At 40.7% G+C, this 22,179-nt stretch overlaps 1 protein-coding gene across 4 annotated transcripts in view; it reads left to right on the top strand.

Annotated features, from left to right (window-relative positions):
- Positions 1–10,771: 10,771 nt before the first annotated feature.
- Positions 10,772–22,179, top strand: part of LOC129725494 (G-protein coupled receptor Mth2-like) — a 111,075-nt gene continuing 99,667 nt past the window's right edge. For 3 of the 4 annotated variants that reach the window (XM_055681418.1, XM_055681422.1, XM_055681421.1), the window contains exon 1: positions 10,772–11,054. The gene's annotated coding sequence lies outside the window, so the exon portion shown is untranslated. Of the gene's footprint in view, positions 11,055–15,619; positions 15,727–22,179 lie in introns of those variants that run through there. The other variant, XM_055681420.1, reaches the window with a different exon arrangement.

The raw sequence follows: 22,179 nt of genomic DNA, 5'->3' as shown, positions 1-22,179 counted from the left end.
GATCACAAAGCAGAATGAGAGGGAGAGAATCGGTGGACGCTCTGACAGCGAGTATGGTGCGTACGTATGAATGTAAACCCTACAGGATTGAATGAAAGGAAATACGCGCATTAGCTAGTGTTAGAGAAAGAGAAAATGAATGAACGCTGTAAAGCTATTCTACCCATGTTTATACAGTGGAACAGTTTTTGTTTAGAGTGTATTCTGTGCAATAATCAACTGTGGTATTTTTCGAAACGCCTAACCGTTACTCTGGATTGCTGTGGGTAAGATCTGGTATTGGTTTCCATTATGAATGATTTTTTTTTTAAATAAAGGGTGAATCAAACATAACCCCTTGTATTTAATGGTTCGATAAATCTTATTGTTTGTTTTTTTTATTGTGACTTTAACTTTACTACTAGTAGAGACAAATTTGCGACGGTTACAGTGACTCGAGTGATAATGTGAATCGCCCTGGTGATTTAAGTAACAATTAAATGAATTCGCAGCCATTTAGTTTCCTGAGTTTCCTGAATATCGAAACTTAGTTTTAAATTGCGATACATCTGTTGCATCCGGATAAAAGGATGCCCAGAGTCCTTAAATTACCTACACCTCGTGTGAATTTTATGATAAAGGTTCCTGTAACTTCGGGATATCCGAAGCATTTTCCGATTAGAACTAACTGCTTTCTATGAATACTAACATCCCTGTAATTACTTTCTTAGTTACGTTATGGATTATGGAAGTTAAACTATCAATTTGCACATTCTAAAATTGGGTATTTCCGGGCATCATTCTGGCGATTGTTTGTGCTATTTTAGTTTAATAAAAAACCCATATTTTTTCTGTAAACATGTAAATTTATTGTCGAATTTGAATAAAATAATTCTAGAAATAAAGTTAGTTTTTGAAAAATGCTTAATTTTTATTGCAAAAAACTGAACTTTCGTATATTAAACAATGTCAAAACCATTAAATGATTGCGAATAGTTCATCATAAAAAGTTATGAACGTGAACTCGACTATTAACTTTTTTCGTGTTGTTAACAGCGCGGAGCTGGTCACAAACCATAATGGCACTCCATTGAAATGCCATCCATTCGCCAATAGTATGGTCCTAAATTTGGATGATCAAATACACTTCTGTAGGCGGTATGTCACCTAATTCGTCTCATTCTGCTTTTTATTCGAGTTTTTACTGCGTTCATCGTATTATTTCAGCGCAGCGAGGCGATCGTTAATACCACCTAATAATCGCGATAAAATGTTGTGTCTGATATCATTCGCTTGCTCTTTAGTATAGCATCGGAAGGCACAGTGCGGTATGGCATCAACAGCGAGCCACAGTAGCAGCGTGTGATTTGAGCGTTGTAACAAGAATGAAGCGCTGCAACTGCTGTGGGACAGTCGGCAATTAATTTTCCTCACTAATTATTGTCGTGGGGAAGTAAGCAATCATATCATTGGAATAATTATTTTATATGAATATTGGATTTCCTGGGGATTGCCTATGAATGATATTGGAGCATACCGGTAAATAGTTATTTTTTAATGCCAGGAAACATCACGACAAAGCTCTGGAACTTTTCTAAAAAGACACCCCCTCCTCTTTTCTTTTTTGTTTCGTCATATTATTTTGAAAATAACTTACATATCTAATTTTTCAGTTTACTAATTCTCAAAAATCAACAAAAAATTGTCAAACTTGTAGAAACCACCCTCCGACGTGTGATCATACCATACTCAACACGAACTCTTAGAAAATTATTAGATGTTCTCACAAATTAATGCATAAAAATCGAAGAGAATGGTGTGAACAACATTTTTAGCGGGATTATTGGCCGGCATTCTTACAACATATGCCGCCTATTGTACTCTCCCAGCATTGGTGACTTTCTGGATACTAGACTCGTCGTAGAGCAGCCTCAGCTCGTGGTTCATTATTCGTTTCTGTATGCCACCTTCACATACTCCGGTGAATATGGTCCTAATCACACGTCGTTCGGAAACAGTCAGTGCTTGCAAGTGTTTCTCGAGCATTATCCATGATTCGTGTAAGTAGATGACCACTGGTGTTACAAGCGCCTTGTACATGGTTCGGGGGCAAAGTGGAGTCTGTAGTTGTAGTAGGCACGATTTCCAGCTACGATACGTCTGCGGATTTCTCTGCTGCAGTTGTTGTGTTACCAATGATCCGAAGTACACAAATTTGCCAACCGCCTCAAAATTATCTCCGTCGATTACTATTTATCCTAAACATCCAGGCTTTGACGGTATGATTGGTGAGTCTAGACTAATGACACAACACCGGTTCTCGCTACTCGCATGTAGATTCTGTAACGACCCGCAGCTGAAAGGAAATTATGATAAATTCATGGATGAATATCTCTCCTTAGGCCACATGCGATGCGCCTTGTTCAAGAAATCGGTACAGAAACACATGTGTTGGAACCCTCCCTCACCATCCTGTAATTGGGTAGCAAGCATCACTACGAAAACTCGTGCTGACAGATCTTATAGAACGTCATCAGGATATGCATAATTTGATGCACTTTGGGTAGGACCAGTTATACAGGATGACTTGTTGACATTGGTAATTCGTCTTCAATAATACACAGTGGTTTTGATCGCGGATATCGAGAAAATGTACCGTCAGGTATTCATAACACTTTCGAACCGATTTTAACATACGAACTTGCAACGGTCACATATGGCTTAGGTCCATCTTACTTTCTGGCCACCCGAACGCTCCAGCAGCTTGCAGAAGATGAAAGACAATCTTACCTCCTCGACGAGGCAGCGCTTCGAAAATCATTCTGCGTAGATGACTTTATTGGTGGCACGAATTCCATTCGGTTGTGTCCAACTTCCCAGTTGGTCTCGAGGTACGATGCTGGCCTAACAAGCCAGTCGTCGTAGGTTCGAGTCTCGGCTGGGGAGAGACTGTTAGTGTCAGTAGGATCGTAGAGCTAGCCCCGCAATTATCCCGTACACTTAACAGTTGGCTGCGGAGTCTGTGTATAATAAACAGAAGGTCGAATTCCGAATCGGAATGTAGCATCAAGGCTTTGCCGAAAAACAGTGTTTGCTGCGGTTGTAAGCAAATTTTAGTTTAAAGAGTAAATGTAGTAATGAAGATAGAAAATTAAACTAACTGAAAATATGATTGTAGAAACTTTAATATAGTTCAGCAGGTGGGACTCGAACCCACAACTTCCAATCTCCGGTCAGATGTGTTTCCATTACACCACCGCAGAACGTTGAAGACGTAGTTCTAGAATCGAGTTTTGTATCGCTTATCCAACTCTCGCAATTCGTACATTTACTCAGTAGAGACTATTATTTATAGCTGGCTATTGTTTCAACATCCTCAGTGGAAGTTGGAATGACTTCTCAGTGTGAGAGATAGAAACGTGCCAGTGAGTTGCCTTCTCTACCAGCAGCAACATCGAATTGCGTCACAAACATTTTTACTTTTCTTTTTTCGACCCTAAGCAAAGTCATGCTATTTTTAATTTTAGCTTAAGGAGTAAATGTAATAATAGTCTCTACTGAGTAAATGTACGATGTGCGAGAATTGGACTACGTCTTTAACGTTTTGCGGTGGTGTAACGGAAGCACATCTGACCGGAGATTGGAAGTTGTGGGTTCGAGTCCCACCTGCTGAAGTTAATTTTTCGTAGTTTCTACAATTATATTTTTAGTTAGTTTATTTATCTATCTCCATTACTACCTTTACTCCTTAAAGTAAAATCAAAAATAGCATGACTTTACTTAGGGTCGAAAAAAAAAAGGAAGTTGTAAGCAAAGTGCAGAAATACAACCCGCTGTTTGAGCGATACTCAAATTTTAATCGGATAGTTCGTATAGTAGCACATTGTTTGAGATTCGTCAATAACATCCGGCCAAAAACATAAACTTCAATAATCAACAACCATAAACTGTTGATAATCCAAATGGTTTAACGATAGTCCATACAGTCGTCACTATATCCCGAACTAGTTGTTGGGCACGTTTCATGGTTATTTATTACGCGGGTTGTCCAATGGTTGTAACATGTTCGAAACCAAGCATCAAACTTTGTGTGGAAAATCTTCTCAAGCCACAACATTGACAGTTCAATTAGCGCAAAATGATTGTTTCCAAGATAAATTGTGAGACCTTCAATATGAAAAACCATTGAAAAAGTAATCTTCTCTTAGACTTTTGAACTAACTTCTAGAGAAGAAAGGTGTTTTAGGAGTGGGAGGGTTACTTGGATCAGCTACAATGTCATATGAATCCAAACATCCAGCATTACTTCCAAGTTTCCATTTCTTAGCCAAGTTGATAGCCAAATATTTTTACGAAAAATTTGTACATGGTGGCGGCAACGTTACACTCACCGGTCTTCGCGAGGAATACTGGCCGATAAACGGCCGTCGACTGGTACTCAGTATTATACGCAACTGCTTCGAATGCGCCCGAATGCGCAAATCCGGCCCCAAGTCAGCAACAAATCGGTCATCTTCTTGTAGCCCGAATAACACCAAGCAGAGCATTAACCGTAACTGGCGTAGACTATGCCGGGTCCATCGATTTAGAGGAAAGCTGAAAATGAGACTCACCTACGAAGGCATACATATGTTTGTTTGTGTGCTTTGTGACAAAAGCAGTTCACCTGGAACGCGCGACTGATCTTTCGACGCCAGCCTTTTTTATTTTAAATAGAAGGAAAATTTGCTGCCAAACACCTGAGAGACCAACCTCAGGTAGTGTGGGGTTTGACCCACTTAAAACCCTCCAGTCTCCGGCCCATGATAATCCCGAGACGACCGCTGGCCCGCTTACTACCATTATGTCGCTCCACGCATGCGCAAAATGAGGACACACGAAGAAGATATGCTCAGCAGTCTCTTCCGCATCCACGCTCTCGGGGCACATAGGCGACCCCGCATGCCAGGACCTGTGTAGATACTGCCTGAAGCAACCATGACCTGACAAGATCTGTGTCAGGTGGAAGTTGACTTCTCCATGGCACCTCCCGACCCATCCGGATACCTCCGGAATAAGACGGTATCCCATCTACCATACATGAAATTAGACCATTCCAGCTGCCATCTGATCATCGATAATGATTTTCTGGTATCTCGTTTGCTCCTTGTGTCACGTTGGTCGAAGCATTCTACATCCTCTTTAATGGTTATGCTGATAGGCATCATGCCGGACAGGACGCAGATTGCGTCGTATGACACTGTACCAAACGCACTCGCAACCTTCAGGCACATGAGCCTGTAGGTACTTTCCTGTTTAGCACGATAACTGTAAGTACCTAGCGCTTTGGACCACACTGGCCCCCCAGACCTAAGTATGGACGAAACCACGCTGGCAAGATATTTACGCTTGCTGCCATGCACCGCTGTGCTATTCGACATCATTCGAGATAGTGCTGCAATAGCCGTTTAAGCCCTCTTGCAAGCATGGTTGACGTAACTCTTAAATGTGAACTTATCGTCAACCATAACCCCCAAAAGCTTCAAAAATCGAGATAATTGTGCAGTCTCCGACTCTGACCGCCGCCTGTTGTTCTGATTCGCGATTCTTCACCACCGTGACCTCCGTCTTATAGCGAGCTAACTCCAGTTTCCCGGAGGGCGCATACAGTGCGCGGCCGTCAACTCGACCTCCTCGATCGACTCGCCTTAGGCCTCTAGCGTTGTGTCGTCTGCAAAGCCGACGATAACAACTCCTACAGGGAACTTCAGCAGGGAGTTTTAACACCCCGTCATGCATGACATTCCACAACACCGGTCCCAGGATAGTAAGATAGTAATTGGGACGCACTTCTGACTGCTCGATTCTGGAAGTAATTTTCCAGAATCTTGTACAGCGACACCGGTACATGGATGCACCTGAGCGCAAGCGATATAAAGTCCCAACTGGCGCTTATGAACACATTCTTGACGTAAGCGTGACGATTGCGCAATAGCGTATGCCCCTTCTATTGCGCTGAAGTGCTACCTCCGCCGTCTTGGTGACGCCAGCCTTCTTTACTACATTTGCACTCCGGCAACGGGAAGAATTTCACTGGAGTCAACAATAAGCTCTACGAATAGTACCCAGACAACCAGAAGTCGCATAAGATTGCACGGATTACCTCGTATAAAGTTCTATGGCACATCAGTATCGTATTGCTGTATGAACAACGTATGTGTTTAATCGCATATGGTGTTATTTTGCGAACTTCTTGCGATGAGTGTAACATACTCACACAGCAATACAGATAAACTCGAATAATGTATATTCAAACTTTTATTAATTCCACAAAGTGATGAATATACGCGAAAACCAAAAGTCTCATGTTTAGTCGCAAAAGGCATCATTTTGTTACACCGTAAACAACTGAATTTCTGATAACTATAGATGCCGCTAATGTTTGCACAGCTTACATCGCATAAGATATTATGATAGATCATTAGCTTGTATGACCAATGTGAATGTTTCATCGCATATAAAGTTGTTTTGCGGAATCTTTGCGACAACTAGGTAATAAACCCGGGTTCAAAAACCAATTAACTTTTCCAATGCTTGGTTAAACTCGCAGTAAATCCACACACTGACGAATATGCGCGAAAATCGAAAACCATCCGCATTACAGCGTATCACATATGTATAAATTTAGTCACTTCCCGCCGCTGCTGCTCTTCAAAAAATTAGCCACAGAAAACATCTGCGGACAACTCGGATCAATGATGCACTACTTGGCATAATATTTTTGTTGATAATATGTTGTTGAAGGCGGTAAAATCACTCAATTTTGTTCAAACAAATGACACAGCTCATCGAGCGGCCATGACAATTCAACCGAAATGTAAACAACGAACGTTCCCGCAGAAATATACAAACGAACTCGCAATACAAGATCTAATTAGATTCATGCTTTACGATGTCTTTTGGTCATTTATACGATGAAACTAGAAAGTTATTACCAAAACTCAGAGATTTCCGACAGCGACATCACGGAGAAGAGGAAAGAATTATGCTTGACAATCTAAGAGTCCGTGGTTCGAGTCCGGATGGATACCCAAATATTATAGCGTGTGCCCAAAGGAAAAAGAAAAGAATTGTAAAAATTAAACACTGACATTTGTAGTTTGCTATTCCTTGTAATATGAATAGCAAGGGATAAATAATGCATAATAATTGCTACTCTGTTCGCTGTATTTTTTTTTATTTGAAGGTGATTTAATCGCACGTTTTAATAAACAAATACGAAGGAATGCATAGTGAACATCGCATAAATATCTGAAATAATTTGCTAATGTTGACTTGTGAAGTCGCATAAAGTAATAAAAGAACCCGTAGTGTATATTCATATATCGCTTATAGTTTCGTTTCAAATCGCAAATATGAAGTTGTAGAGTGGCATTTAATAATGGAACAACTCGTAAAAGTTATCAAGCTTTAACAGTTAAAGTCACATATATGAACTTTTTTCATCGTAAAAGTTTTTTGATATTTTGGAAATGCACGCATATCGCCTCCACTTTTGCGCGTATAAGCAACATTAGCAGCATCTTGTGCGATGTAACTATCACGTATAAATGCACGTACAATGCGATGACTGTTTGCATTATACGCGTAAATTGGTTGTCTGGGTAGGTACCAATTGTTACCCAATCCTAATGAAATTGAGCAAAGTAGTCAAGCAGTAGTTTGCATCAATGAAGAAATCGTTTGGTACCTTAACCCACTAAAAGCACCACACTTTGGAGGGCTATGGAACGCCGCCGTAAAGGTTGCCAAATCTCAACTATCTCGAAAGCTTAATGGGTCAACAGTTTGAGGATATGTCAACAGTTCTGGCCGAAATCGAAGCTGTAATGAACTCGCGGTTAATTCGTTCCAATACCTGAAGATCCAAATGACTGTACAGGTCTTACAACAGGTATTTACAATGCTTTTAATTGACTTCTTTAAGTGTGGTCAATTCAAGAATCGCGTTGATTTTTGCTATTGATAGTAAACTCACGTGTACTATAATATAGTACACTAAGGTCGCTTTTTACGCGGATTCCGGAATTTACGCGGTTTTTTTACGCGGATTCCATTAAATCCATATTAAATGTTTCAATTGAAAATAAGTGATCGTCCCTAAAACGAAGGTTGGGTTAATCTTCTACGAAACTGGGTATCAATTGAATAATGCTTTTTTCCCGTTTTCTTCGAAGAACATTTCACTGGGCAGATAGTGACGCCGAATAGAAGCTCGTTCAATTTCTCGTTATTGCGAATTGTCACTTGCAGAATGATTCTCATTCTATTATCTCTAGCAGCGTTCACCGCCAATTCTACAACACTTTCGCAGCAAGGTATATTGCAGCCGCCAGATCGATAGTAATAATCGGCATAATATACGGGTACTGGCCGTGGTATTAGTCGCCTTAGGACCAACTGTGTGTCTTCTTCTACGTTTACCTCCTACGTGGTAGGAACGTAATCACAAGAAACACGAAGAATAAATGTGAACTGGAACCGACTTTCAAATATACACCCGAATCGCGTGAAAGTCAGTGGACGAATGAATGATGATGAGATGGAATAAACCCCGTCGATTGTCTTAAATATTTACGGAGAGAATTATTTCGACAACCGGGCGGGGCCACGCACACGGTATTATGGTGGAAAGTAAAAAACTGTTGGGCTACGTTGTGTGTTGTTTTTTTAGGTATGAAGATGAACGTTGCACGCGGAGTGCATTAGTTTTTCGTCAACTGTTCAACCAACAACAAACACGTCATTAAGGAGGCATCGAGGACACAAACGGGGCACGGACAAGCGACAGAGCAGCCTAGTTTTGCCTCCCGTAATATTACTGTTACCAGGAGAGTTAGCTAAGTACGCTGGGTCCGAAGTTATAGCTATTACGAAATACACTAGTAGAGTTTTCTAAGATTTTTTTTAAGTTTTTCCTCCAGAAACTAAAACTTTTTATCAATCGAACGTTTATAGCTTTGTTCAATTAACTAGAATTGGGTTTTTACGAAAAAAGATCGGCAAGTTATTACACATTCTGTGAAAACCAATCAAATTTTCATAGTCGATGTAGCAAATCTGAACGTCCAAACTTTACATTAATCGCCACTACGAATGTGTTAGGTTGAGGCAGATTTGTTTTGTGAAAATTTTGTGAATCAATAGAAACTAAATATGACGAGAATGGCATGATTTTGTCCCTATGCAGTATTTTTTAAGCTATACAATACAATACCGGCATCAATCTACTTAACATACCTTTTTTATGCATATTTTATTTACCGTAGAACAATTTGTTCTTTATTCTTGCGCTCCAAACAACACCAAGGTTATGATAGCGTTATTCGCTTGTAATTAACTCGAAAAAGGTGAGCGGCTTGCTACAGGAAGTATCAGAGAATGTAAAAATGACCAATGAGTTAAACAATTTTTTTTTCGCGTTTTGGCCAGGGTTTTGACTGGAATACTTCGCTGTGCGTTTCCAAATTATACACTAAAGTCGCTTTTTACGCGGGGGATACGTGCTGCGTAAAAAAAAAAACGCGTAAATTCCGGAATCGGCGTAAAAGAAACCCGCGTAAATTCTGGAATCCGCGTAAAAAAAACGCGTTAATCCCGGAGTCCGCGTAAAAAACCGCGTAAATACCAGAATCCGCGTAAAAAAACCATAGTTAATTTTGCATTCCGAGTGAAGGGAAACCGAAATCCGGGCAAAAAAATACCGCGTAAATTCCGGAATCTGCGTAAATAAGCCGCGTTAAAAAACCGCGTAAAAAGCGACCTTAGTGTATACGCTAATTACTGCACGTGATAAGTGTCATATTTGGTAGTCGCAAATTGCTAAATTTACATATCTAATATAATACTTTTTGAACGCTTGTATTGTTGTTGATTTGAGGCATTTCCGACAGTTCACAGTATCTCCTGCAGGAAATATTTAAATAAAAAATTTTCAAATAATTAATTTTTTTTTTCTTATCTTACTTTAATTTGATTATCTGAGTTTGTTTTAACATGTTTCCTGCAACAAATAGAAAATAATCATAAACCACACGCAATCGACACTAAGTTCATAAAAGTACTGACAAAACAAAAGCATTTTTATCTTCATCTTGCGTCAGTAACAGTCATCGGCTGCAAGAGCTCGTGTAATAGATATGCGCTGGTCCGGTCAGATGTTCATACATTATACATACATACTAACGAGAAATTTTGGCTCTGTATCCTCAAAAATAGAGTACAAGTAGAACGCACGGTTGAATTACAAAAGCTTATTGTTTGTAATAACTTAGCCGGAGTGTAAACAATCTTCGTAGCCGCTATTAGCCGGTAAATAGCAAACGATTATGCCGCCCATTGCACCCCCTTGGTACTGACCGATCCTCCCATACTTCACGGAATTAGTTGCTACTAGCCGCTATGTAGAAGTAGTAATGAATTGATGATATGTTAGCTACACTCTAGGGAATTTCAAGCAAAAAAAAAAAATATTCACATTCAATTTATCTTCTTCACATTGCAAACTTCAACATGTGAAAACTGGTGACCCATTAACACTAAATCTGTATGTGTGGTTAAAATTTTAGCAACTCTCCTTCCAGCTACTGCTGGAACTACTGGGAGGTAAAGGGAATTCCCGAAAAAGTGCCCCATGTTCCATGTTGTAGTCGTGATATCGTGCTGCGGTTGTTAGACGCCGCTGCGGATCACGCTGATTCAATACAAATAGGCGAGCGCGAGCTCAGTTCGAATTCGAGGTGCAGCCGGCATTGCGTGCCAACAAGGTTCAGTTGTCTCCGGTTGCTTGACGCGATAGCTCGCATCTGCGTTTGTTTCTCCGTGGAATTTGGGATTCGCGGCTTAGCTTGCGAACCCTCAGCTCAGTGGAAGGCGAAGAGTTTCGGTCAGTTAGTATGTATTTAATGGTTCGGTATTTCTCGGTGCTATAGTGAAGGTGTTTAGTTGTCTGTCAATAAGTGATACGAGAATCCGACCGAAAAAAATTGTGAATGAATCGGTAGAACTGCGTTTTGGGAAGCATAAACGATCGCCAGGTAAAAAAAAAATAGCCGAAGTTGATTGTTAATATTGAAACATCTCTTTCATTCGCGTTGAAGACTCTAGAGACTTGAGTGAGTCACGAGGGAACCAGTTTGAATGAAGAATTGTGTGTAGATCGTTAACAAGACGCCTGCATGTTATGAAAGGTTGTTCTGTTTCTGCTAATTGGTTAACTAGTGGACTTTCCGAATGATATTTTTATATGTCAATGAATTCTTCGTTTATTCGTTACTAGACACCAACTGCCACTCGAATAGCTTGTCTGTGTTAGGGGGCTGTTTATTCCTAGCCAATTTCCGGTTTTCAGCCTGAAGGAATTTTAGAACAAAGCAAAGCAGGTGATTATGATGGCTATCTCTAGGGTTAGCGCGTGACCATTGTTTGACGTTAGGCTGGGAATTTGACTAATTTGCGGCAAATGGAATTGCTTTGGCTTTGAAATTGCTACCTTGATACTGGTCGATGAATTGTGACAATAGTTTTCAAACTTGCGCATGCAGGCAGAGAGAAAGGGGGAATTTCTCAGAGGTTACATATTAAGCGATTTAAAACTAGTGATTCTCTATGAATAATAAATCAAAACAATACGTGTATATTTTTAATGTATTCATAGCATTTAACATTTAGTATGAGTACATTATTGTGCAAATCGGAAACAGATGATTGAAAATAATCCAAAACATGGAATGTTTGTTGCGAATCTCGATCCCGAGGTATTGAACTGATAAATATTAACGAAATCTAATAACACTTTTCGATACCACTCCCTACTATTCAGCTATGGCTGTTTGTTCTTTTAATTTTTTATTTATGCTCAAGAAGGTTCAATGCATAAACGAAACAAACATAAACATTGCGCTGGTGCGATTTCATTAGCTGATGATTTCGGAGAACCAAACAATCGTTTCACAATAAGCACCGATGTGAGTATTCATTTCCGAATCGAAGAATGGCGCCCACTCGGAGGGAAAAATTTCTGCCAAAAGTTTGTTTATACGTTACTAGTGGGAAACACAATTGAACTGTTAAACCACTGTCTGTTCGAATACCGGCCCTGGGGAAATCAACATGGAAATCTTCAAAATCTTCAGTCCGCGAATTAAATGATGAACGCAGTGGGGTCGTTTCCGTGAGTAATCTGTCTCTGACAATCTATCACGTCATGAGTGGCATAGCGATAAGCTCCAACCGGTTTCACTTACGAGACTGGACGTGGGAATGTCCTACTGCAATTTGCAATTCAATGTATAATAAAACTTGTCCAACTACTTTGGATTAGCAATGGTGGTGCTAATTGTGAGCCAGGGGAAGGAGGATGTGCTAGAGATTTGCGTGTGCTTTTTTACCGCAATCGCTTTGGATCATCCGTGCAAGTTTATAATTGATTATTAAATTTTAGCATACCTTTGGATCAGCTCAGTGTGATTGAAGGCGGTTTCGCAGAGAGTGAATGAGATTGTTTACGTTGAATTCAATTTAAAATGTTGTAAAATTCCCTCCCGGCTATAATGTAATCAATTTGTTTGAAATATTATCACAATCAATCATAAATGTGCGGAGAGTAGGGTAAATGACCCAATAGTGGAGGAGCTAAGCACGAGTTATGCATGTTTAGCCATGTTTTGGCTAAGAAAAAAGAATCTAGTTGGTCCGTTTCACTATTTTCTGTTGAAATGGGTTCTATTTGATAATTTTGCTCCTAAAAATTGACTTTGAACCCGCTTTGAGGGTTTAAATTAACTAAAATATGTTGCACGCTTTTGTTCCAATAGTTGCGGTAGAGTTCCTATAATTGTGAATGGGTGTTCCTGTAGTTGCGGTATATAAAACATTCGTGTTTGCTTGGTTAAATGAAGGTATTTGCCTCGCTTGAAGTGGTTTTTGATTGTTTTACTATTTACCATATTGTTTTTAAAAGGTTGACAATTCGGTTTGCAAGTAAATACAAAAATGCACGAAGTTAACTAAGAGACGGATTTTGCGCCAATTTGATCAGATGTTGGCAAAATTCAGTGAGAGTATGTAGGTCTTATTAAAATAAAACAAATTTTGCATACTTTTTATAAAATGTCTTTAGACTAACATTTGATAAGAGCTGAAATTGGCTGAAGAGAAGGACCAATGGCGCTCATTTTGAAATATTCAGAAGAATTTTTTTTTCACAAATGGTGACTTCTCAACACTGGAAGTTAGAGTCTATTACTGCCGGTACCCGGATAACTATCCCATAATGAAAAACAACATGTTGAGAAAACAGCGATTTAATATTATCCATGAATTTTCGGATTTCCAGCAATTACATCCAGAACCAATGACCATAACAGTTTCATGGCAGCACAAGTTTATCGTTGAAAACAAAAAAACATGGATGGAATTGGTTTTACGTTATATAACTTGAGAAGAAGACAAAATGGGACAAAATATGCGGGTACATTTCAAAAGTACTCGCATATTTTGTCCCTTCACATATAAATTCAACCAGCAACCGGCAGTATCATTGGCAACGTAGATTGTACTACAGAAAAACGACATTAGTCTAGTTAATTAAATGTCATACTTCTATATGCCTAGAATAATACGATATACACTAATCGGGAGCAAAATTATATGTTTTCAGTTTATACCACTATGCAGTGGGACTGTAATGCGGGTACTTTCAATATGGGACAAAAACAACTTGGTATTTTTTCCATGTTTTTCCATACAAAAGTATCAATTTTAATTTTTTTACAGAAAATATGATAACAATTAAGTCGATTTCCGATGATAACTGAAAAGTGACCAAAATCAGTATGGGACAGTTATGCGGGTACCGGCAGATTACCTCTGCTTCGTACCATGTTTGCGCATACATTTTCGACGTTAGTGTTTACTAAAAGAGCGATTGAAGCTGTGAAAGGCTCGTTAAAAGACCAAAAGCAGTGGGTTAGCATCGATTAAGAGGTCATACATAAATCATATAGCATTTTAGGGGTGTGAGCGATAGCTTTTGTGGCCGATCATGTATGAAGTATCGGTAAATACACGGTGGCAGGGGAATGTGGGGTTCAAAAATTGAACAGTAATAAGTTACATCATTTAGGTATGTCCCCTAGTACCTGCTTGTCCCTAATATACACAAGTAGTCCCACATACATATGTTCTGATAAACGTAAATCAGAATTGCGAAACATACCGTAACTATAAGAGCATAGTGTATTCTGTGATCCAATAGTGGAGGAAGTAATTTATAAATAATATGATCATCTATTAACGAACTTCACCTGTGAAACAGTTTCCATAATAAACTATTATCTGGGAAAATAATTATATGAGTAATAATCGTACTAAAACCACACATATATCTCAAAACCTTCGTGGACAATATAAGAACATGGGTAGTGAGTGGTGCCTTCCGGGTAAGTTTCTGAAAAATACAGTATTCTTCAGTAATTTGGATATTTCCAGTATATATTGTTGTAGTAACATATGTACTTATGTTTAATCTATTATTTCTTCAATATGTAGCATAAGCAATTCGGTTCTAATTAGTTCAAACGATGAATTTAAAAGCGATGCCGCAACTATTGGTGCTACCACAACTATTGGATCATCTACCCTATACGCTTAGGCGAAAATTGAGAATGCATCATATACTAGTGAAGTTTATTAATAAAATAATTGAAGTAGTTCCTTTTAAATCATTTTGGTGGTGATTCGGTGAGAAAACAAACCTATGTGTAAAACTGAAACTGGGTCTGGACTTGGGATTGGTGTAGCTTTTATTGATAAAGAATTATTCAAAAATCTGTGATATTTGGTTTGAAATGTATTCTGGATATTTTTTTCTTTTCACTTCGGGCATTCAGATAAAAGTCAACGTACTCTGACACGACTGCAATCTATCTCTTAATAATAAAAGTTAAAAGGAAGATGTCTTCATCTGTGTTCGACATCGGAACAACAAGTTGGGTGCTGATCCGGTACAAAAAAAAAAAATCGGACTTTCAAGATTCCGGATCGGATTTTCTGTACCTCCCAGATCCGTTACACTATTTCTCATTGCTTAATAGTTGAATTTGAGTTTTCAAGCCTGCTTATAGACGAGGTATTATTTTTTCAAAGAATGCGCATCTCAAAATGGCCTCAATTTCTTGAATTTCGATCAATATCGACAATTTCAATGATGAAAACGAAAACTATGATTAACTAGCTGTCTAACGAATACATAAAATTCCGTTCAATACAGAAAAATCTTTGAACAAACATCAAACGAAATCCACTCTGTGCCGAACACGCATCAGTATAGGACGTGTTTGGTGATCGCTCCGATAGAATATAAAACAAAAGACGCGCGAGCAAGTGTTGGCATTGTTTGCCTGGTCGAGTGAAGGTTCAAGGTCGCCCGCCTTTGTGCAACTGTTTCGCATCGAGGCTGTTTGCTGGTGCGTAAGCCGATTTGGCTGCTAAGTGATTTGTGCTACAGCAGTGGACGAGAATCTCAACACAAAGGAGGAAAAAGAAGAAGCCAACAGTTGACAGCGAGTTGTGTCGCTGTGCTGAGTGATCACACACCCGGCTCGCTGCTGGTGGCTGTTTGGAGCTGCTGTATTGGTGCTGCTGGCTGTAACGGCTGCAGCTTCGACCGTTCGGACAACCAACCCTGCTGAAAGGAGAAGTAAAGAGGTATGTGTTCTGTCGGCGCTAGTGCGCTAGATTTAGCGCGATGGATGTAGATCCCTCGCCTCCCGTGCCACCATCCCCGAACCCCTCCGACCCTGTCCCTCCTGCCAACCCTTCCTCTGTTAATTCTCCAGTCCCCCCTCGACCCAGGCTTTACCCGGACGGATCTCAGGGCAGCTTTACTGTTTTCTTTCGGCCAAAATCAGGACCGAAATCGAAACCGTTAAACATCCTGCAGATTTCGAAAGACCTGACGGAGGGGTAAAAGGCCGTGACCGAAATCTCCAAGGTCAGACCCAACAAGCTCCGTGTCGTGGTCAGTGACCTGGCACAGGCCAATGCTATCGCTTGCTCTGAGCTCTTCACACGCGAGTATCGCGTTTACATACTCGCACGAGACGTGGAGATCGACGGTGTCATAACCGATTCGAGTCTGTCGGTCGAGTGTATCTTGGCAAGCGGTTTTAGCTGCTTCAAAAATGCTTTGTGTCACGACGTAAAAGTAAAAATCATAGATTGCAAGCAATTGCGGTCTGTGTCTCTTGTAAACGGCACAAAAGTGTACACTCCGTCAGGCTCATTTCGTGTTACGTTTGCCGGATCTGCTCTCCCTAGCAACGTCTCGATCGATCGGGTTCGCCTGCCTGTGCGATTGTATGTACGCCGTGTTATGAATTGCACCAATTGCAAGCAGCTAAGCCACACAGCCGCCTACTGCTGCAATAAGGCACGATGTAGCAAGTGTGGAGAAACTCATGCGGACGATTCTTGCAGTGTAAATGCTGAAAAATGTATTCACTGCGGGGAAAATCAGCATGAGCTCTCCACATGCCCGGTGTACATGCAGCGCAGAGATAAAATCAAGCGGTCACTTAAGGAGCGTTCAAAGCGATCTTACGCTGAGATGCTGAAGAAGACCGTGACCACTTCTACCATAACATCGAACCCCTTTGATCTGTTGTCCTCTGATGAAACCGATTCTGACGATTCACCAGCGGGAACAACTTATGCCAATCCTGGGGCGTCTAGAAAGAGGAAAAATATTTCCTCTCCTAAACTTCCCCGAAAAGGTCCTAAGATTTCCCAAAGTGAAATGAAAGTTACAAACAAACCAAACAGTGCTGCGGAAAAACCGAAGCAAACTCCTCCTGGGCTTGCAAATTTAAATTCCCAGAAGGAGTTCCCAGCACTGCCAGGAACATCTAAAACCCCAGTTGTTCCTTTTGCACTCCCAGTTGATGAAACAAACTCTGGATTAGTGAAATTTTCTGACATTGTGGACTGGATTTTTGAAACTTTCAATGTACCCGATCCAATAAAAATTTTTCTTACAGCATTCCTCCCAACAGTTAGATCATTTTTGAAGCAGTTGACTGCCCAATGGCCCCTCCTTGCAGCGATTGTATCCTTCGATGCCTAATTCATCTGCGTATACGAAGGATTCTATCTCTGTTTTACAGTGGAATTGTAGAAGTATTTTACCAAAAATGGATTCATTTAAAGTTTTAATAAATAGAAACAAATGCGATGCATTTTCCCTTTGTGAAACTTGGCTTACTTCAAATATTGATCTCAACTTCCATGATTTTAATATTATTCGCCTTGATCGAGACACCCCATATGGAGGAGTACTTTTAGGGATTAAAAAGTGCTATTCTTTCTATCGTATTAACCTCCCCTGATTCCAGGCATCGAAGTTGTCGCATGTCAAATGACAATACAAGGTAAAGAGCTTTGTATTGCCTCAATATATATTCCTCCCAGAGCACAGATTGGGCAACGGCTGCTCTTTGATTTAATAGAACCTCTTCCCTCGCCACGTTTGATTTTGGGAGACTTCAACTCTCATGTGTGGTGGTGTGGCTTGGGGTTCCACTTACAATGATAACCGCTCCTCTCTAATCTATAACCTTTGCGATGACTTCGACATGACTATTTTAAACAACGGTGAAATGACACGTATCCCGAAACCTCCAGCGCGCCCAAGCGCTTTGGATCTATCCTTATGTTCGACGTCGCTACGGTTGGATTGCACATGGAAGGTAATCCTCGATCCTCACGGTAGCGACCATTTGCCTATTCTTATTTCAATTACTAACGGGTCAACTCGCATGCGACCAATTGACATTCCGTATGACCTCACACGGAATGTCGATTGGAAGTTATACGAGGAAACGATTTCCAAAGCGGTCGAGTCGATTCAACATCATCCACCACTTGAAGAATACAACCTTCTCGCGGGCTTGATTCTCGACGCCGCGTTGCAAGCCCAAACGAAGAAATATCCCGGCGTAACGATCAAAGAACGGCCTCCCACTCCGTGGTGGGACCAAGAGTGCTCCGATGTCTACACGCAAAGATCCGACGCGTTTTTGGCCTTCCAGAAGGGAGGTATACCCGACGACTATATACGGTATTCGGAGCTTAATACCAAGCTTACAAGCCTGGCTGAAGCAAAGAAACGCGGATATTGGCGTCGGTTCGTGAACGAGACGTCGAGGGAGACATCGATGAGCACTCTTTGGAACACAGCCCGAAGAATGCGGAATCGCGTAACGGTCAACGAAAGCGAGGAGTCTTCAAGTCGGTGGATATTTGATTTTGCCAGGAAAGTATGTCCGGACTCTGTTCCTGAGCGAAACATTGTTCGCGATGCGTCTCCGGGCCACGACGCGATAGAATCACCTTTTACGATGGCAGAATTTTCAGTTGCCCTCCTGTCCTGTAACAATAACGCGCCTGGGTTAGATAGAATCAAATTCAACTTGTTGAAGAATCTACCCGGCAATGCCAAGAGGCACTTGTTGAACTTATTTAATAAGTTCCTGGAGCAAAACATTGTACCGCAGGATTGGAGGCAAGTGAAGGTGATCGCCATCCAAAAACCAGGGAAACCAGCTTCTGATCACAACTCTTATAGGCCGATTGCAACGCTATCCTGTATCCGGAAATTGATGGAAAAAATGATACTCCGTCGATTAGACCATTGGGTCGAATCAAATGGTCTACTATCAGATACTCAATTTGGCTTCCGCCGTGCCAAAGGGACGAATGATTGTCTTGCGTTGCTTTCAACAGATATTCAGCTGGCGTATGCTCGCAAAGAACAAATGGCGTCTGCGTTCTTGGACATTAAGGGGGCTTTTGATTCCGTTTCTATTGACTTTCTTTCGGGTAAACTTCACCGACAAGGATTTTCTCCAATTTTGAACAATTTTTTGCACAATTTGCTGTCCGAAAAGCACATGCATTTTACGCACGGCGATTTGGCAACTTTTCGCATTAGCTACATGGGTCTTCCCCAGGGCTCATGTTTAAGCCCCAACTTTTATGTAGATGACATCGACGAATGTCTGGCAAATTCATGCACGATAAGACAACTTGCAGACGACAGTGTAATCTCTGTAACAGGAGCCAAAGCTGCCGATTTGCAAGGACCATTGCAAGATACCTTGGACAATTTGTCTGCTTGGGCTTTACAGCTAGGTATCGAATTCTCTCCGGAGAAGACTGAGATAGTAGTTTTTTCTAGGAAGCATGAACCTGCTCAGCTTCAAACACAATTAATGGGTAAAACGATTTCTCAGGTTTTGGTACACAAATATCTTGGTGTCTGGTTCGACTCTAAAGGCACTTGGGGTTGTCACGTTAGGTATCTGATGAAAAAATGTCAACAAAGAGTGAATTTTCTTCGTACAATAACCGGACAATGGTGGGGAGCCCACTCAGGAGACCTAATAAATCTTTACCAAACAACGATATTGTCTGTTATTGAGTACGGGTGTTTCTGCTTCCGCTCCGCAGCAAACACACATTTGATCAAACTGGAGCGAATACAATATCGTTGTTTGCGTATCGCCTTGGGTTGCATGCAGTCGACCCATACGATGAGTTTGGAGGTCTTAGCTGGAGTACTACCATTGAAAAACCGCTTCTGGAGCCTGTCTTCTCGCATTCTTATCAAATGTGAGGTCTTGAACCGTCCTGTGATTGAAAATTTTTAAAGGTTAATCGAACTTAATTCTCAAACCCGTTTTATGACATTGTATTTCAATCACATGTCCCAAAATATTAACCCTTCTTCGAATATTCCAAATCGTGTCGACTTATCAAATACTTCTGATTCTACTGTGTTTTTCGATACATCCATGATAGAAGAAACTCGTGGAATCCCGGATCATTTACGCGTGCAGCAGATCCCCAAAATTTTTTCCAATAAATATCGAAACATCAACTGCGACAATATGTTCTACACTGACGGATCACTTTTTGATGGGTCCTCTGGCTTCGGTATTTTCAATAACAATTTAACCGTCTCCCATAAGCTTGATAATCCTGCTTCTGTTTACGTCGCAGAATCGGCTGCAATTCAGTACACCCTAGGGATTATCAAAAAAATGCCCACGGACCATTATTTCATCTTTACGGACAGTCTCAATTCCATTGAGGCTCTCCGATCGATGAAAGATGTTAAGCACTCTCCGTATTTCCTGGGGAAAATACGGGAACATCTGAGTGCTTTATCCGAAAAATCTACTCAGATTACCTTAGCGTGGGTCCCTTCTCACTGCTCGATACCGGGCAATGAGAAAGCGGACTCTTTGGCTAAGGTGGGCGCAACAAACGGTGGAATTTATGAAAGACCAATTGCCTTTAATGAATTTTTCTCATTTGTACGTCAGAATACGATCATCAGTTGGCAAAATGCTTGGACCAGAGGGGAACTGGGAAGGTGGTTACATTCCATAATCCCCAAGGTATCGACGAACCCGTGGTTCAAGGGGTTGCGTGATGTCCCGGCTTATGTCCAATCACTATAGATTTGACGCGCATCTCCGTCGTGTTGGGCTCGGGGAGAGTGGTATCTGTGCCTGTGGTGAAGGTTATCACGACATAGAGCACGTTGTTTGGTCATGCCCTGTACACCGTGACGCCAGGTCTAGATTAATAGCTTCCCTGCAGGCCGAAGGTAGGCAGCCGGCTGTTCCTGTTCATGATGTCTTGGCGAGCCGTGACCTATCCTACATGTCCCTTATATACGTTTTCCTGAAATCCATCCACGCCCCAGTTTAATCCTATTCCCTTCCGCCTGCATCCAACCAAACGACAAGAACACGTTAAGACCCCGGATCCGGAAACAGCAACTAGACCCGCACGATACTCTCAGGTCCCGAGGGAGACAACCCAATATGCCAGTCCGTAATATCTTGGCCCAGCAGCGGAACATGTGCTTACCTATGGCAATGAAAACCATCATACAGCAAACCAGTGCTTTTAATGCAAAATATTATAGCTTTAAGTTACATTTAGTTTCAGCTCGTAGTCGGCAGCGAGGATAAAAAATTGGCTTTTAGTTATTAAGATACTTTAGAAAGTAAGCTACCAGATATAATTGGCGCCGTTAAACATTAAATTGTATTTGTGCCGTGTCAAATAAATTATAGATGAACAAAAAAAAAATCAAACGAAAAAAAAATTGCAGCAATTCAGGCGCTATTTGTGTGTTGACGAAAATCCCCTGCAAAACAGATGCAAACTGCTTAAAAGGTTCGGGGTGATTGGATTAGTGTCCCTCGATAGGGAACTTTAATTGATTATTGTTAAAGTTTGCTAAATCGGTTGTAGAATCTGAAAACAAGTGCTGATAGGGAAAAAGATAGAGAACATTCTGATACACTTATGTTTGTATTTCACCTTACAGATTTCGAGTATTTCTTCTCAACACACAGGCGGCTCCTAAAGCTGCTTAAAATATGTTCTCTACCCTACACTCTGATGATCATGTATAGAGTTAAACCTAATGTCAGTAGGTACATGAAAGTAGATAATAAATAAACCGAAACGTGGGGTCCGGGACTTGAACTTCTCAACATCAACTGCACTTTGATTCATTTATTGTAGGGTTTGCAATATTCCCGAGAATAGATTTTCCGGGAAACGGGAATGAAAAATCTCATTTCCCGGGAATTCCCGGGAACCGGGAAAGGAAAAAATCCTTAGCAAAAATGAGATTTCAAATAAAGTTTATTTATAAAAAGTTTCAAACAATCGTTTACAATTTAATTATGAATTGAAGAACAAAATTTATTCAAGTTCACCCCAGAAATTCATGAACAATCGTCCATCAATCGCCTCAGTTCCACCGACAATTTTTCGTTAGGCCCAAATAAAGTAGTTCCCTTCTGTAAAACTTTGCTTAAAATCGCTGAATCACAGCTGGTGTCTGATTTCTAAAATACTTCTAAATTACCGATTCCAGCTTTTGCTACATTTCAAGAGAAACTTAACAGTCCAATACTTTTAGTTTGTTTAAGATAAAGCTGTGTGTTTGGCAGCCAGATTTTAGAGCATTTGAATGCCTTCGTAATTAATGTGAAATCGCGGCCACGACCCAAGTTACACTGACTGAGTTTTATTAATTTATTTATTTCTGGTCGCATTGATTTACGGGTTTCA

This window comes from Wyeomyia smithii, chromosome 2 (assembly GCF_029784165.1).
Source record: "Wyeomyia smithii strain HCP4-BCI-WySm-NY-G18 chromosome 2, ASM2978416v1, whole genome shotgun sequence".
In the NCBI taxonomy this organism is placed as follows: Eukaryota; Metazoa; Arthropoda; class Insecta; order Diptera; family Culicidae; genus Wyeomyia; species Wyeomyia smithii.
This window is presented reverse-complemented; position numbering and strand designations above follow the sequence as displayed.